We start from the raw sequence: 16,979 nt of genomic DNA, 5'->3' as shown, positions 1-16,979 counted from the left end.
TTCCCGCAGATGTAAATATTTTTGACAAATGAGGGTACTCTATCGGTTCCCATTCGGTTCTCGGCCTAAAGTTCTTGCAATTCTTCTCTCTTGATCCTTCTTCCACTGTCTTCTTCTTTGGCGCATGTCGTTGGAACCCCAAACCGTATCGGGCCTTGTGGTGCAATCGGCCTTAAAGCCCTAACTATTCCTTGTAGATGTCTCCTAAACCTCTTCTCGCACGAGCTCCTCTTCCTGATCAACTTGACACCCATTCGGTATTTTTCGACGGTTTGGCATCGAATTTTGTTTCCTTGGCGATGAAAGTGGCATTGGCGAATTCGAGGATCGAAAGGAACATTCCACTGCGTCCTTGCTTACTTCCGGTATGGCGATCGGCAGAGATAGATGCGACAATGTCTTCTTCACCTCGACCGTGACCAAACAGCCATCCATGATAAATTTCAACTTTTGATGGAGGGATGATGGAACTGCTCCAGCAGAATGGATCCAAGGTCTTCCCAAAAGGCAGTTATAAGAGGGTGTAATGTCCATGACTTGGAACTCGACCTCATAGATGTAAGAGCCCACTTCCAAAGGATTTCGATCTTTCCCCGACTTCGCGCCTCGTCCCGTCGAATGCCCTTACCATGGAATGACAGGGCCTTAAGTAGGACAAATCCATCGGTATTCGGGAAAGCGTGGCCAATGGCATGACATTTAATGCTGACCCATTATCGATGAGTACGTTCGGTATTATGTAGCCCTTGCGTGAGTCGTGATATGCGGCGCTTTTCTGAGCCTCTACCATTTGGCGGTATCTCATCATCACTAAAAGAGATGAAATTGTCCGCATTCAGTTGTTTACCCATCTATCAAGCTTTTCGACAGATATGTTGTTGGCCACATAAGCTTGATTTAACACCTTCAATAAAGCATTAGATGTGGCTCAATTTAATGATAGAGATAGAAGCGAGATTCGTCTTTGTCGCTTGCTCAATTGTTCCACCACACTATACTCATTGTGCTTAATAAATTTCAAGAATTCTTGAGCTTCTTCCTCATTCACGAGCTTTTTAGTTTCTTATCTGGTGGAATTTCTTGCTCGACCTCGACTTCGTGCATCAACGCTTTCCCTTTTGTTTCAAGTCGCTACTTTTCTTTATCGGTTCAACTTCTTTAGAATAGCACCGTCCACTGCGGGTAAAATGACCTACTTCCCCAATGTCTTGATTGTGACTTCAAGCTTTTCACCTTCAGTGTAACGATGTTGACATCGTACTTCCCAGATCTTGTTTTATTGTCCTTATAGGGAAAGGAGATGGTACTTCAATTATCATTTTGGTTTCACCGGCTCCTTCTTCGCGTCATAATAGATTATTAACGATTGATTCGGCGCTATATGGGAAACCCGATGATTGATTGTCGAGGCACATATTTCTCCACTGTCGGCCTCTTTGGCTTTACAAAAAATCCCAATCTCCTTATTGTCCATCATACTTTGCAGTAAACTTCTGAATTCCTTACAGGACTGAATGTTATGCTCCCCAATACCATGGAGCTTGCAAAAACTGTGACCTTTTGCATCTTCTCCTTTGGATACTCCGTTAAAACGACAGAGCAACCCTTTCTCACTTAGTATCTCCCAGATTCTCTGCAGAGGTGTTCGTACTTCAGAAACCCATCTTCTATTTTGTTGTTTATCCTCCTCTCCTACTGCGCTCACATTCCCTTCGGTGTGGTTTGGGAATGGATTCCCGGTCGTACTGCCAGTACCATCGAATCGCAAAATGCCCGCATCGATGAGCCCTTGAACTCTCCTTTTGAAAGCAAGACAATTCTCAGTAGAATGCCCCTGGTTCCCCGCATGGTATGCGCAACTAGCATTTGGATCGTACCATTTCGGGTATGGAGGTTTAAGGGGGGCCATGTAATGGGGAGATATCAATTGTTTCTCCAGAAGTTTTGGGTACAATTCCCCATATGATATAGGAATAGGGGTGAATTGCTGTCTCTCGGGGTTGAGCTTTGTTGGTCTTGGTTCATTTCTGGGTTGGCTTTGAGTGGGCAGAGTGTTTTGTGGAAATATGGTGACGGGCCTTTGGTTATTCATGGCGTATCTGAGGTAGGCGGATGTGGTGCTTGGTAGTAAGGTGTTTGAGGAGGGTAATGGAAATTGAGGGTGGATAATTTCGAGGTCGGGGTTGGTTAGAATCTGAATTGGGAGCGAACGACTCCAGTTCCCACCATGTGGGCTTCGGCTCTTTCTTCCTTCTGGTCTTGCTTTTCTTGAGCCTTGATCCTTCCATTCTGCCGCTCTTGACGGCATTCTCTATGAGTTCACCGGATATTACGATATCCGAAAAATCCTTCGTAGCACTTCCCACCACTTGTCATAGAATGGTGCTTTCGAGTATTGATGAAAAGGATTGTTATCTCGGTCTTAGTCGATGGAGGCTCCACTTGGGCGAGATATCTCTTCATCTTTCGCATATTGTCTAAAGGATTCTGCTGGTTTCTTCTCCATCATTTGCAAGGTCATACGGATTCGGCACCATCTCCGATACATGCTTGTCTTGATCGCAAAATGCTAACGCCAAGTCTTTCGAGGATCGAATCTTTTCTCTACTAAGTTGATTGTACCACCGAGAGTGACCTGTTAGACTATCTTGGAAGCAATGTATGAGTAGTTTATCCTCGTTCACATAACCGGTCATTTTTCGACAAAACATGACCAAATGCGCCTTTGGACATCTTGTCCCATCATACTTCTCAAAATCAGGTACTTTAAACTTTGAGGGCAAAATCAGATCGGGTGCAGATCGAGTTCTTTGGCACCTAGTGCGGAGAAGACTTGATTGCCTTCTATCGCTTTGAGTCTTTCCTCTAGACTCCTATATTTTGCGTCATGGTTATCCGATTTCAACTTGGTCGCCTCTCTTTGGGTCATCCAGTCGGAACTAGTGGATCGGCAGGACTATCCCCGGCTTGACGCGAATATTCTTTGCCCCAAATTAGTGGGTGGAGCGGTGGCATGGGTCGATGTTCCAAGCCGTGGGTTCCCTTGAGTGCACCCTCTTTGTGTTGTATATGCGAATGGTGGAGTGAATCACGGGGATAGAGTGGATCTGATCGTGGTGAATTCTTGATCGAGATTCTTCAATGTCGAGGGCTCGCATGGGTCCTTTCCCTTTAACTAGAGTGACATCATCTCCATCATTTTGGCCATTTGATCTCTTTGCTCGAGTGATTCCTCTCGAGATCTCATCATTAGGTCTCTCGTCTCTTGTTGTGATTTGGCCGATTGCTCTTGTAATTCTTTTTAGTCCTTTCCATCCTTTCAATTCTCTCATTGAATTCACTTCCATCACTCTAGCTTGTCGTAGCGTTTTATCTTGATGCGTGGTTCCGATCTTGTGGTATTACAAGCTGCGAATTATATATTTTGTCTTGATGACCGAGTATGGGATATGTAATGTATGGATGAATGCATGAATGAATGTACGAATGTCAAAATGTTAATATGTTAATTATGCAAGGAATGCAAAAAATTGGTGTTAATTTCAAGGTAGCCCCATATTTAGGCATTTCATTGATCAACATAGCCTATTACACAAAGTTTCCATTTTCAATGGTTACACAAATTTCCTAGCCACATTGCCTTGTTTCTTTACTTGCTCTAAAAACTACGATATGTTCGATCTTTGGCTCGGAGGAATTGGTAAGCGAGAACTTGGCTTCATCGATAATTGAACAACTTGCATAGCCGCTTATGCAATTTCATTGATCAAGAAGCGAGTTGCATTTCCTTTTCTTTGAGAGTTCCTTCATACGCGTGAATGTCCCTATCGTACTGCTCACTCTTTTCTTCTAGAGCCTCCAGAAGGTTATCTAATTGTTGTTGATGAGATTGCAGCATATTTTCTAGATCTCGTGTTTTCCTTTTTAATTCTTGATGTTTAGACTGACTATTCGCCAATTCTGCAGTCGCTATTTCATACTCGGCGTTCTTCCTTCTTAACTCTATCATCACGGTAGCTTGACCTTTTCCTCCTTTTTCTTTGCTTTTCCCTTCCAAAACTCCATTCCTCCCTTGATATTGCTAATTTCTTCCTTCTATTCTGCTGTCGACTTGCCCAACCCGCTATTCTTTATAGTGTTTCTTAATTTCTTGTTTTCCAAATGAAGGTCCCTTAAGTCGTTTCTCACAATCTCGGCTTCTCTTTGTACCTTTTCGATTCGGATCTTTCAACCTGAATTTCAATCTTGAGTTGATAGTTTTCTTCTTGAAGGGCACTAAGGTCTCGAGACATCTTGGCCTTTTCTCGCTCAATTCTTGTCTTGCCATTTCTAGCTCGACGGCATTTCCTTGAGAAAGGATTCGGATGGGGTGGTTTGTTGTCGAGATTCTCGACTATTTACCGTTGCTTCCTCCATACGTTGTAATCTTGGGTAAGGGTATCAGCATACAAGGCTAATTCCATGAAATGAATTTCCTTCCAAGACTTTGCGGTGTCTCGGACTCTCTTCATATATCCTTCACCCGTGAAAGCGAACTCGAAGCGTGCTAATCCTCCGGTTATGGGAGGAATTGTCGCAAGAAAATTGCCTTTGAACCAATAGCGGAGCATATCCAACTCCTCCCCATAACCCAAGTAAAGGTACCCAATCTTGGCTTCCACATTTGTATAGCGAGCGTAGGACGGATCCAGGTGCTCTCCATGTTATATCCTTGGCGAAGATTACGAAGGCGATACCCAATGTTGCTCGGTGGCTTCCTTGACCATTCTTTCTTAAGGAAAGCTTCTAGCGGGAGAATGTTTTAGAAAACATATGGAATGGAGTGCGCTCTACCTTCCAGAAGTGACTCAAAATCCAAACATTGAGCAGCTGCAGCAGATCCGATAAATCGTCCCTCCCTTTTCTTCGACAACTACTCGGGGACACGAAGGTCTCGGCTAGGATGGTTGGGACAGGGTTGATTCCTTGTTTTAACCTTTCGAAGAAATCAACTACTGCAACTTCGAGATGTCCGAGAACCTTTGGGAAAATAACCAAACCATAAATGGCCAAAGCGAATAGATTTACCCTTTTTAGCATGTCGGGATGGTTCAGAGTCAAATCTCGTAGGGAGGACCATGGAATGTAAATGGTTTCGTTCTTCTTCTTTATCTGTTTTTCAGCCCATGCATCAGTCATGTCTGTCAGTCTTACTAACTTTTTCTTGAAGGTCATCGGCTTAGGCTCCTTCACATATATTTTGCCGAATTGTACATTGTCGATGCGGAGTAAAGCAGCATACTCTTCTATGGTCGGAGTCATGTCTTCTTGATTGAAGGTGAAACACTGATAAGCTGGGTCCCAGAACCGAACCATGGCTTGAATCAACTGTTCATCTACACGGATGGTGATCAGGTGAGCTATATCTCCATACCTCTCAGTGAAAATGTCTCTAGTGTCCGAATCCCACCGATTCCAAATTTGAACCAAATCTTGAGGTTATTTTGGTGAACATTCACGATTATTTGTTCGGCAAATTGGCAGCACACCTTTCCACAAGACTATCCCCTTGTCCCTCCGAGTTTTTAGAGACCGGTCCGCACCACGGCATTCTTCTCGGTGATTTGTGTAATTGACTCCTCCATCAGAAACCCGTTTTTTGGCAACCAACCTTTAATCAACACCTTCCTAATATGATGCCTATGATGCATGATAAAAATAAAAACAAACAAACTTGGTTAGTAAACACAACAAATATAATTTGAAAAATAAACTAAACTACCCGATCCAATTATTTTGCATAAATAGTGTAAACGAAAGGCAAAAGGCATTTCCCGTGTACTTATTTTGGTGACTATAAGCGGACGAGAGGTTCGGCATGGCTCTAATTGGATAGCTTGTATGGTTCATTATATGCGATCTCGGTTCTAGGCAGTACTCGAATTGTTCGTCCTATCATCTGCTAAAATTAGCACGAAGCCTCGGTCATAACCCATCACAGGCTCATGAGTTCAATTCGAGGGATTACATTTACTTATGCCTATGCGGAGGACAAGTTAACTCACGAAAGCATAAGTCATATGTAACCGAAAGTATTCACTAGCTTTGTCGGAGGGACGAGTTAACTCACGAAGGCGTAGCGTTTACTTTCACTTAAACGGACGGAGCCCGGGTAGAGAGCTCATGTTATGCGAAAATGCAAGTGCACGGTGTGGGGAAAAACTCATAAACCTTTGCGTTTTACTTAAAGGAACTAAACCAAAATTAAAACCATAAAATTGAAACCGAAAAACAACCAAATAACAAGTTAGAAGAAATATTTACAACACGATACAAATGCATGAATTTTGAAAATGAGATTTTGGATCACGACCAAATATTTACTTTGAACAAAGAAATTTGAAAATTTTGACAAAAGCGTGTTTAATTCGACTCGACTCGCAAGTTTTGTCCCCGATTGGAGTCGCCAAATGTAGCGACGTAAAATTTATCTATTTTAGGTCGCTAATTGTGGCGATTTAAAACTTGGAAATTGAAATTTAATTTAAAATAAACCGGGAGTCGCCACCGATCCTTTTTATTAGGTGTGACCGGACACCTGTCAGACTTCTTTTAAAACAAATAAAAGGGTGAGTTTAGGTCTACATTAAAAGCCAGAGAAAAATTAGGGTTCGGGAGTCGGTTACGCGCGAGGAAGGTATTAGCAGCCTCGCGACGCCCAAAAATTGGTATCTCATAAACACAGGTTGTCTTGATTTTCGAGAATACGGGTTCAATGTAAAATTTAGTCGTGATCCGATTAAAAAACAAGAAATTTTAGTTTATTCCGTTTTTCTTTTAGAAGGGTATATCGCTTTAACACGGGTCAGTTGACGTTCACCCAACATAGCGATGAACTCGATGACTTAATGTTAAATCGGTATATTGCCTTGACTATTGAAATTAATTAAAGAACCGGAACGTAATTTTCAAGAGAATGCAAGACATAATTGATACGGAATGAAAATAAGCAAATGAAACGGTTTGATACATTTGAAACAAATAACAAACATAACAATAATATTAGGAAATAATAACCATGCATGCAAAATCAAATGCAGTGTTAGCATTGAATACGAGAACGTAATGAGAATACAATGAATACACGTATGAAGATAATTAAGAGTATATACGTAAAATATACATATAAATAGTAATAGTGTTAGAAATATATTATACGTATAGTGTTTGAAGTGCATATAAGATAGTAAAAAAGTACATAACTAGCAACAATAAAATAAAATATATACATATATGTGTAAAAAAAAAATAATATTACAAAAAGGGTATGTATACACGTATATATACAAAAAAAAAAATAAATAAATAAATAAATGTATTAACAATAAATATAATAGGGTAAGAAAACAAGTATATACACAATATATGTAACATGGTACTATAGATATGTATATACAATACGATATTTAAACTAATATTTACATAATATAGAAATATAATATTAAAAGGTATATATACATACGTAATATATATAAATGCATATATAATATAATGTTAAGATATTTACATAATATATATATCATAATAATGTGGAAAATGAATATTAATAATGTTACATAAATATATGCCTATATATATATATATATATATATATGTTAAAGATATCTATATAGACATATGCTAATGTCAATACAAATAATAAGGATAACATGTAAAAAATACATACATGAAATAGTATGTATAAAAAATATATAACTAATAATAAAAATATAATTACAACGACGTAAAAGTATACGAACAAGAAGAAATATACAATACATAACATTAAAAATATATATAATAATATACATAAATATATAATATATATATTATAATAATAATATGAAAAGAAAAGCAATAATAAAAATATATACGCGTAGTATAGAAATGTATATATGATATAGTGTTAAAATACATATGTAATATGTACATATTAAAGAGTAATGATGTTATAAACAACTAAATACAATACTTTGTAAATATATATATGTATGTATATGTAATAATGCTAAAAATATACATAAATATAATATATACATATAAAGTTCACTAATATTTTAAAAATAATAGTACATATTAAGTATAATAACATATTTACAAAAATAATGATAATAAGCAACAATAATAATATAATAATGTAGTAAAACTAATGTTTTAAAAAAAAACTATTTCAGGATAAAAAACGGAAAGGATGAAATCGTAATCAAAACGGAATTCGTGGGACAAAATTAGAAACAAAACTGGGAATTGGACTAAATTACAACGCGCGCATGAACTGGAGGGACCAAAGGCGCAATATCCCCAAGCCTTTAAAACTCAACATATTAAACGGGGCCAAATTGTAAAACAGATCGAATTTTAGGGCCAGATTATAAATAAATATAAACTTGATTTAAAACGTTGAAAATGCGGAAGGGCTGATTGCGCAAATAACCCTTCCGCTTCAAAAACACGCGGATCCTGGCGGGTTAGGGTCGGGTCGACCCGATCCAAGGCCTAAACGGTGTCGTTTTATTTATTAAGGGGGACCAAACGCACTGCTTTGGTCCCTATATAAGATAAAAATTTTGTAAAAAAAATCATTTGAGAAGGGAAGAAAAAAAAAAGAGAGAGAGGAGAGAAAAGAAAGGGAGAGAGAGGGAGCTCGGTGGGACTCGGCCAGGGTCCGTCGCCGGACGGCCATGGGACCACCGTCTGTCGCCGGCGTGCAACCACACATGATGGCCGGAAAGGTAAAATCGATTTTTTTTTTATATTCTAAGTTTTGTTATTATTTATTTATATATGTATTGTAAATGCTAGAAAAGTGTTTGGAAGTAAAACTAAAAATAAGCGATGGAATTTTCACCTTAAGATTTAGTTTACGGTTACGTGATCCGGATCTTCCCTTTGTTTGGTTGCTTTTACATTTATCTAATCTTTGAGGAAAGAATTGCTATCGCTTAGGGTTTTTCAAAATGATTTCTTATATTTTTGTTTTCAAGCGTCGACCCTTTAACAAAGCATTTTCCTTTTGTTTTATAACCGCTTACAAATGTTAATCTAATATTCTTGTCTTTTCGTGATCTTCTTGCGGTGTGGTGGTGTTGCGAGGTATGGAGGTCTTTGGTGGTGGAGAAGAAGCATGCGGTGGCGAGATGGTGTCGACGCGTGGGGAAATGAGTGGTCGCGCAAGTGGTTTAGGGGTATGGGTGTTCTTGGCGCAAGTGGGGCTTAGGGTTTCGGGTTTCGAAGATAGGTCATGGGCTAGTTGGGTTTGTGATTTGGGCTAGGGTTTGGGTTTCTTTGGGTCTTGGGTAGGTTAGTTGGGTTTTAGTCCTTGGGTTAGGTTGGGTTATGGGCTAAGAGATTTGTTGGGTTTAGCTTGTTGGGTCATTGTAAAAAGGTAATTGGGTTGTTTGGTTTAGGGCCCAAAATTGGCTTGTACAATTTGGTACAACTCATTATTGGGGTATGTTGTATCATTGTTGGAGAGAAGAAAATGGCATGGCTACTTTATCAGCAAATGTCGAGATTGAAAGAGGCGGTATGTTTAAAGCGTGGTGATCATCGGTTGTTGATCGATGTACAATTATGTTATTCATGTTGTGTTAATCGCTTGATCCTTTGAATCAAGTTTTCAGGTTGTTTGTTTTTTAAATGTGAGTCAATTGTTTTGTTAAAGAGGTTATGAGGCTGTTAAGCGGCTGAAGAAGTGTTACTTGATCTATAAATATTGTGCTAATAGTCAGAGGCGAAGTTAGAAAAATTTTTAGGGGCTAAAATTAAATTATAATTTTTATAATTATATCATTTTAATAGTCTATATATTCATAATTTTTAAAAGATTAAATCAAAATTTTATCATCTTTAAAAAGGTCAAACTGTAATTTTATTTTTATTAATTTAAAATTTTAAAAATTTTAAAAGATGTAAATGAAAATTTTTGTATTATACTCAGGTTGTTGATTCAATAATAATTCAACACGGTATCAGAGTTTTTGCTTTGCAGCCTATTCTTTCGTTGAAGCTTGCTCATGATCAGCATGGCGGCCACTGACTTTGTTCTTGATGCTCAAAGTTCTTCTCTTCTTTAACAAAAAGAGATTAATGTCTTCCTTGATAACACCTTTTTATTTTGGAAACAATAAGTCCTTTTATAGTTTTTTTTTTTTTAAATAATTATGTTTTATTTGCATTTCACTTAATTTTAGTTTTTTTAAGTTGGAACTTGTTTGTAAAACTCTTCATTCTTTATAGGTCCATAATAAAGACCGATAGAATTAGAGCATCTAAGAAACCGTGAAAATAAGCTTTAGATTCGATTTTACGCATTTAATTTTTAAATAATATATTTCAATTATTTTATTTATTTTTGATAATAGTAATTTCTCTTAATTTTTAAATAACATATATATTTAAAACTATATAAGAAAATAAATTATAATATTAAATTGAAAAAATAAAATAATATACAACAATTATAATAATAATGCATGATTAATATAAAAAATAAAATATTTTTTTAAAAATTTAACATTTTTTTCGAAACAAATTGATTGTAATGGCCAATTTTTGGCCCAGACAAATAAAAAATAACAAAACCCAAAATAATAAAAAAGAGTCTAAAATAAATAGCCCATTTACAATATTAAACAGCCCAATTTACATCAAACCCTAGCCCAAATAACAGCCCACTTGCTTAAGGTTTTTCAGCAGCAACCCAAGATGCAGCCACCAAAGTTCAGCCGCATGCCCCCTCTGCCCTTGGCCATCACGCGCGCCACCACCACTGTTCAGGCCACCACACCCAGCGCATGCCCTCCTCCTCAATGCGTCTGACACTCCCATAACCTGCAAACATTTGGAAAAGAGGAAAAGATGGCAGCAAGAAGCACAAGCAGTAGCAAAGAATAAAACAAACAATATTTTAATATGGGAATCGGCTATAAAGCCGAAATGAAACTGATTGTAAAAGGGGATCCAAAAAAATTGTATCACTCGCATATTTTTCAATGAATCAAACAAAAAACAGACAGAAGGTTGATCTCCGATTTTGTTCTCTTTATTTTCATTTTTTTTGTTTTCTTGCTTCTTTAATATTTCTTTTATTTTTTATACAAATCTATTAAACAAAGATACAAAAAAAAACAAATAAAAGGAAAGAGGAAGGATTTTCACCAGATCCGGCCCCGTCGCCGCGTTGTCGGAGCCCTCCCCTCCGTTCGGCGTGGTTGAGTCTAAAAAAGGGAGTTGAACCCTTGTCTTTCGTTTTTAAAACGAGCCTCCAACAAGTAAAAAAGAGGGGGGAAGGGGAAGAGAGAAGGGAAGCTATCTGTTCTTTTTGTTTAAAATTGGGGGTTGGTAATGGAATTAAAAAAAAAGAAAAGTTTTTTCTGGTTTAAATGATGATGATGAAACGGCACATTTGGTGGAATGGGGGGTGTGCATTATCCCCAAATGGGAGATTTGTGAGATTTGTCCTTCTCCTTTGCAACTCCATTCGATTAGGCCCTATTTTCTGTTTTCTTTTGTTTTTTAATTTAGCTCTGAGATTTTGTTTGGGTCACATTTGGGTCCTTTGAATCACTGCACATAAAAGGCTGGGAATATTTCCCAGCTAGTCCCTCGTTATTTCAGCGTGATTTATTTCGATCCATGATGGCCTTCTCTTCATTACTTACAATTTTTACCTTAATTTTTAACTCAATTTCAGCCTAGTCCTAATCTATTTAATTTATTTATTTATTATTTCATTTTTAGGAAACTATTTTATTATTTATTTATTCAAAGTTTGTTTTTTCTTATATTATGTATTTTAAATTTTATTATCATCATGTATTCTAAGTTTTTACATATTCGGGCCATTATTCGTTTTAACTTTCATATACATTATATGTTTTAAAATATTATATATTTTGAAAACTATTAAATACCTTTTATTTTAAATTGTTTAATATACATATTATCCATTCTCAATTTTTTTATATGACTACTTAGATATACTATTTTATTTGGTAGTCGTTTTCATTTCCGTTTTTATTTAAAACTTTTTACATTATATTTATTCTAAAATGTTTCATATACTCCTTATTTTAAATTGTTATTCATTTCAAGTCTTCACATATAGCATTTCATTTAAACTACTTTACATGTTATTCACATTTAAATTTCTTTTGTATTTATTTATTTTAAGTTTTAATACATTCTTTATTTGAAACCTTTTATGTCTTTTACTTTAAAATGCTTTATACATTATTTATTTTAAATTTGTTTTATGTATTATTCATTTTAAATTGTTTTATTGTTTACTTTAATTTCTTTCCCATATGTATTATCAATTTCAAATTTTTATATGCATTATCTAATTTTTATATACCATTTATTTTAAAATCTTTGTATATTACTTATTTTAAATTTCTCACTACATGATATTCATTTTAAACTTATTTTCATTATTCATCTTAAATCACCTTACATATAATTTATTTTAAACCCTCTTTTACATAAGTGATTTTGAATTATTATATATATGTTAATCACTTTACATTTACTTTTTATTTATTTATTTTAAACCCTTTTATATATTATTTTGAATAGCTTATTATTTTAAGTTCATAGAACGTTTGTTCTTAAACTTATTTTTGTATGGATCACTTATTTTTGAATTTCCTATATTTTTATCTTAAACTCTTTATACATTATTTATTCTTTATATACATATATTTATGTTAAGTTGTTTTTTATATATACTATGTATATTATTTTTTAAAATTTATTTTTACATATTACTTATTTTAGACTTTGCATTAATGGTTTTAAAATATTTTTATCATTTACTTTAAGTTGCTTTTATAGTATTTATCTTAAATTTTTTCATATATATTTCATATTTAAGATCATCTTATTATTTGATTTAAGTTGTTTCATGCTATTATTTCATTTCTATGTTTATTAAGCTTAATGTTAAATAATGTATGTTGTGAAATTATTGCTATTGCATGTATGTAAATTTGCTTACTCGTATTCATATTATTGCCATACGCTTGCGGAATATTTTATGCATGAATAATCGTTCAATATCGCACTATACTTCATTCCATATCATTGCCTCAAATTAAACCCCAATGTATTTATCCAATAAATCACCTTATTTTAACCTAAATAAATAACACTTGTTGTTTAAATATTGCATTAGCTACTATTCAAAAACGAAAATTTTCAAATAAGGCAATGTTATGCATTTTGAGATATCGAGAAATTGAGCCCTAACTTACGGGGTTTCGATTTTCTCGTTATTTCTAAATAGTTAAATATCCTTTTCGAGTTTTAAAACACACGAAACTCTCATTTAGATTAAAAGATGACCTTGTGCTCGGGAATTCATGGTATTGTGTCCTAACTTACGGGATGTGATGCTCCGATATCTCGAGATAAGGAAATCTTTAAACAAATTGTTTTGAGCTAATTCAAAAATTTTAAAATCGATATTGATAAAAAAGATCATATTTCAAATTCATTCCCGATTTTTTATTTTCGACATTAAGACACTAACTAATCAATTCGGTACCAATTTTTGGGCGTGTCGGGGGCGCTAATCCTTCCTCGCACGTAACCGACTCCCGAACTTGTTCTCTTAGAATTCGTAGACCAAAATGCCGTTTTAGTAAACTAAAATTGTTTTATTAAAATAAAGGTGATCCGATCACACGAAATAAAGATCGGTGGCGACTCCCGTTTTAATTTTTGTTTCCAAACAAAGTCGACCCCATCCTAAAAAAAATGGTTTCGACATTGATTATCTAATTTAAGACCTAAACTTAAATTAATTATGGTTTTTTTTATATCTAATTTAACATCACGCAATTTAGCATACCCAACATTCACATATTCTCTAATTCTGATTTTTTCTTTTTAAAAAGGTTGTCATTTTCTTGGGTGGGGTTAGGTTTAATGATGCTTTCAAATGATTTTTTTTTCTCATAAATAAATAATTATAACACCGTGATTTTTAGGGTAGGTTTGAATGAGTGATGTGGTGCGTTTAGTTTATTTTTTGTCCCACATTATAATATTGCTATAGTATTTAATTTCATTATTACTGCTATTTTTACACTAATCACACGTAAACACACCGCCTATTTAAATCTACTATTAGAATGATAAAATTAAGATATAGTTGGTGAGCATCTCACGCAAAGATTTCCTATTAAGAGTGAGTTTAGATGAATAGTATAGTGTGGTGCGTTTAACTTAACTTTTTACCTTACTGCTACCTCTATTTTTATATTAACCACAATTAAATATAACATCCATCCAAATCCACACAAAGTTACAAGAAAATATATTAAAAAATGATGGAGCTGAAAACGTGAACAGCAGAAAAGAAATTAATTGCTTTTCTTTAATATTTTTTAGAAAATTATTTATAAAAAAAAATCAAATAGAGCTTTCGTATCAGATTCGATGCATACGTTTAACCTTCACTTAATAAAGCAAATAATTATAACAAACAAAAATTATTCATATCTTGGGATATAGATTTAAGGTTACACCACTACGATTTCACCCTTAAACAATTTTTAATTTCTCGATCCCTTTAAAACAATCAAATACCCTCATTCCATTAATAAGAAAATACTTTTTAAAAAATAAAATAAAAATTACAGATAACTAGTTACTTTATTTACAAAGAATTTAAATTTATATATCTCAAATAACAAGTATTATTACTCGATTCAATTTTAATTTAATTAGTATTATTTTATTATAACAATTAAAAGAATTTAAATTTAAGTATTTACATACGTATTATTCTTTAATTTAAAATTTGAGAGGATTTATAAATAGATAAAAATTAAATAAATAAAATGATTAATTGAATTTGGTGTATTACAATGGATTTAAATATAAAAATACTTTTTCTAATTTTGAAAATCATAAAAATATGGATATAAAAGTTAAATACTTTTATTAATAAATTTCAATTCTTTTTACAGTTTTTCAATTTACACAACCATTCGCTTCACTTTTATATATGTATATATATATGCACCTGCACCTGCACCTGCACCTGCAACTTCAACTGATCTCTTTTTATTTTTAACTTTTAAGATTAAAATATATTTATTTTACTGTTCATATAAATTAGTTTTTACTATTTCTTTTAATAATATCATCTTTAAACTTAAATTATTTTCCTTTCCGAATTCATATCTCTTTTACAAATTATGAAAAATTATTTTTTATTTTCAGTTTTGGCATTGACTTTTAATTTTTTAAATTTTTATTATTATTAATTTTTACTTTCTCATATTTTTATTATTTTTCTGCCAAAGTGGTTATCTTGGTTCCCCGTTGACATTATGTGGCTAACCTCTTTCAAAAGAATTAAGAATAGAGGGGCAAAATGAAATTCATTTAAAGTTTAAACTATTTAATTATTATCATTCCCATCATGCGTGCATTTTTTTTTTTACAATAAAATAGATTTGATGAAGGCCGACCGGATTATCAGTCCAAATCTTAAAACTCGTTTGAAATTTAAGTGAATTTAAGTAAAAACTTATCAAGTCAAAAAAATAGATTTATGCAAAAAGTTAAATCTATTTAAAATATGGGCTTAACTCGAGCTCAAATATTTAAATCTCTAACTCGACTCATTTTCTAATTTGCAATATATTATATTATATTACTTTTATATGATATGTAATTTATAACATATAAAAATTAAATCTATAAAATATATAACAAAAGATAAAAACTTAAAATGAATTTAGATTAACTATTTACAAATTTAGACTAATCTAGATAAAATTTCAAACATATATTTCAAATTTAAACAATATATTAGATAAAAGCTACTTTTTTCCCTCACGTCTCCCTCTCTATGTTAGTTATTCTAAATAAGTTTAATTTAATTTCTTGACAAGTTTAAAATCGAAAGTACCTTATTCATACGCTCTTGCACGAAAAGAAGAGATGACATTGATCGCCAATAGTTGATGAATTCGCCTAATTAAGGTAGAGTTCGAAGCTGTCAAGGAAGGGTTCTGTATGGCCTTTCCTATCTCCAAACTGTCCACTTGAATCATCACTTCGACATATTGTGTATCTTGGATGAGATCCAACTTGTCAATAATACCCCACAATTCAGCATCAAAGACTGAGCATTCACCCAAGAATCTCTTGTGTCCTATAATCCACACCCAATTCCCATGCCTAGGACTCACCCAGCTATAACAGTTCCTAAGTCTACTTGAATCGCACCATATACATAATTGGATCCATCTGTCCGGCATTAGGGTCGTTAACCTTGGTTCCTGTTGACTAGGCAGGTCCCTCTTATGAAAGGAAGCAATTGTTTTCCCCATATGTATGAGATTCTAGCTATCTCACCTATACTCTAAGGAACCCCTTGAAAGAGGAAATGGTTCCAATTCTCCATATTCGCCAGGCAAGCAACCTAAACAAACTCGACCAAGCCACCTCGCCAATAATTGATTTAGAAGGATTGTGCAGATTAGACTCTATCCACTCATAAAGATTCCCAGCAAAGAAACACCCACAATTCTCAACCGGAATGACCTGCAACCGAGTTTCTTTAGCTGCAGGGCAATCCCTGATAACGTGCAAGATGTCTTCAAATTGATGTCCACACAAACCGCAAGAACTATTGTGCCCTATGCCTCGCTTAACTCGCTCCACATTAGTAAGCAGACGCTGTTTTAAAACAAGCCAAATAAAAAAATCTAACTCTCTTGGGTTCCTAAAATTTTCACGATATGTTCCATTTCGCATCACTCGGGCTCCACAATCTTTCCCGTAACTTCCAATAAACACTTTTGAGAAAAAAGAAATCAATTGAAGTCCGAGCCCAAATAATCTTGTCAAGAGCAGACAAACGTGGTGAGGGAATGCCCACAATACATGTCTCTCAATATTTGAAAGTATCTAAGTTTGATATGATGAAGAGCTCCACA

At 34.3% G+C, this 16,979-nt stretch overlaps 1 long non-coding RNA gene across 1 annotated transcript; it reads right to left on the bottom strand.

Moving 5' to 3' along the window:
* Positions 1–10,503: 10,503 nt before the first annotated feature.
* LOC128280861 (uncharacterized) lies at positions 10,504–11,401 on the bottom strand. The gene is made up of 2 exons (XR_008271053.1): positions 11,179–11,401; positions 10,504–10,851 (listed from the first exon to the last, which is right to left on the bottom strand). It is a non-coding gene; the product is annotated as an uncharacterized LOC128280861 (long non-coding RNA).
* Between the last annotated feature and the right edge of the window lie 5,578 nt (positions 11,402–16,979).

Source organism: Gossypium arboreum, chromosome 9 (genome assembly GCF_025698485.1).
Source record: "Gossypium arboreum isolate Shixiya-1 chromosome 9, ASM2569848v2, whole genome shotgun sequence".
Lineage (NCBI taxonomy): Eukaryota > Viridiplantae > Streptophyta > Magnoliopsida > Malvales > Malvaceae > Gossypium > Gossypium arboreum.
The sequence above is the reverse complement of the archived record's forward strand: the minus strand, read 5'-3'. Positions and strand labels throughout refer to the sequence as shown.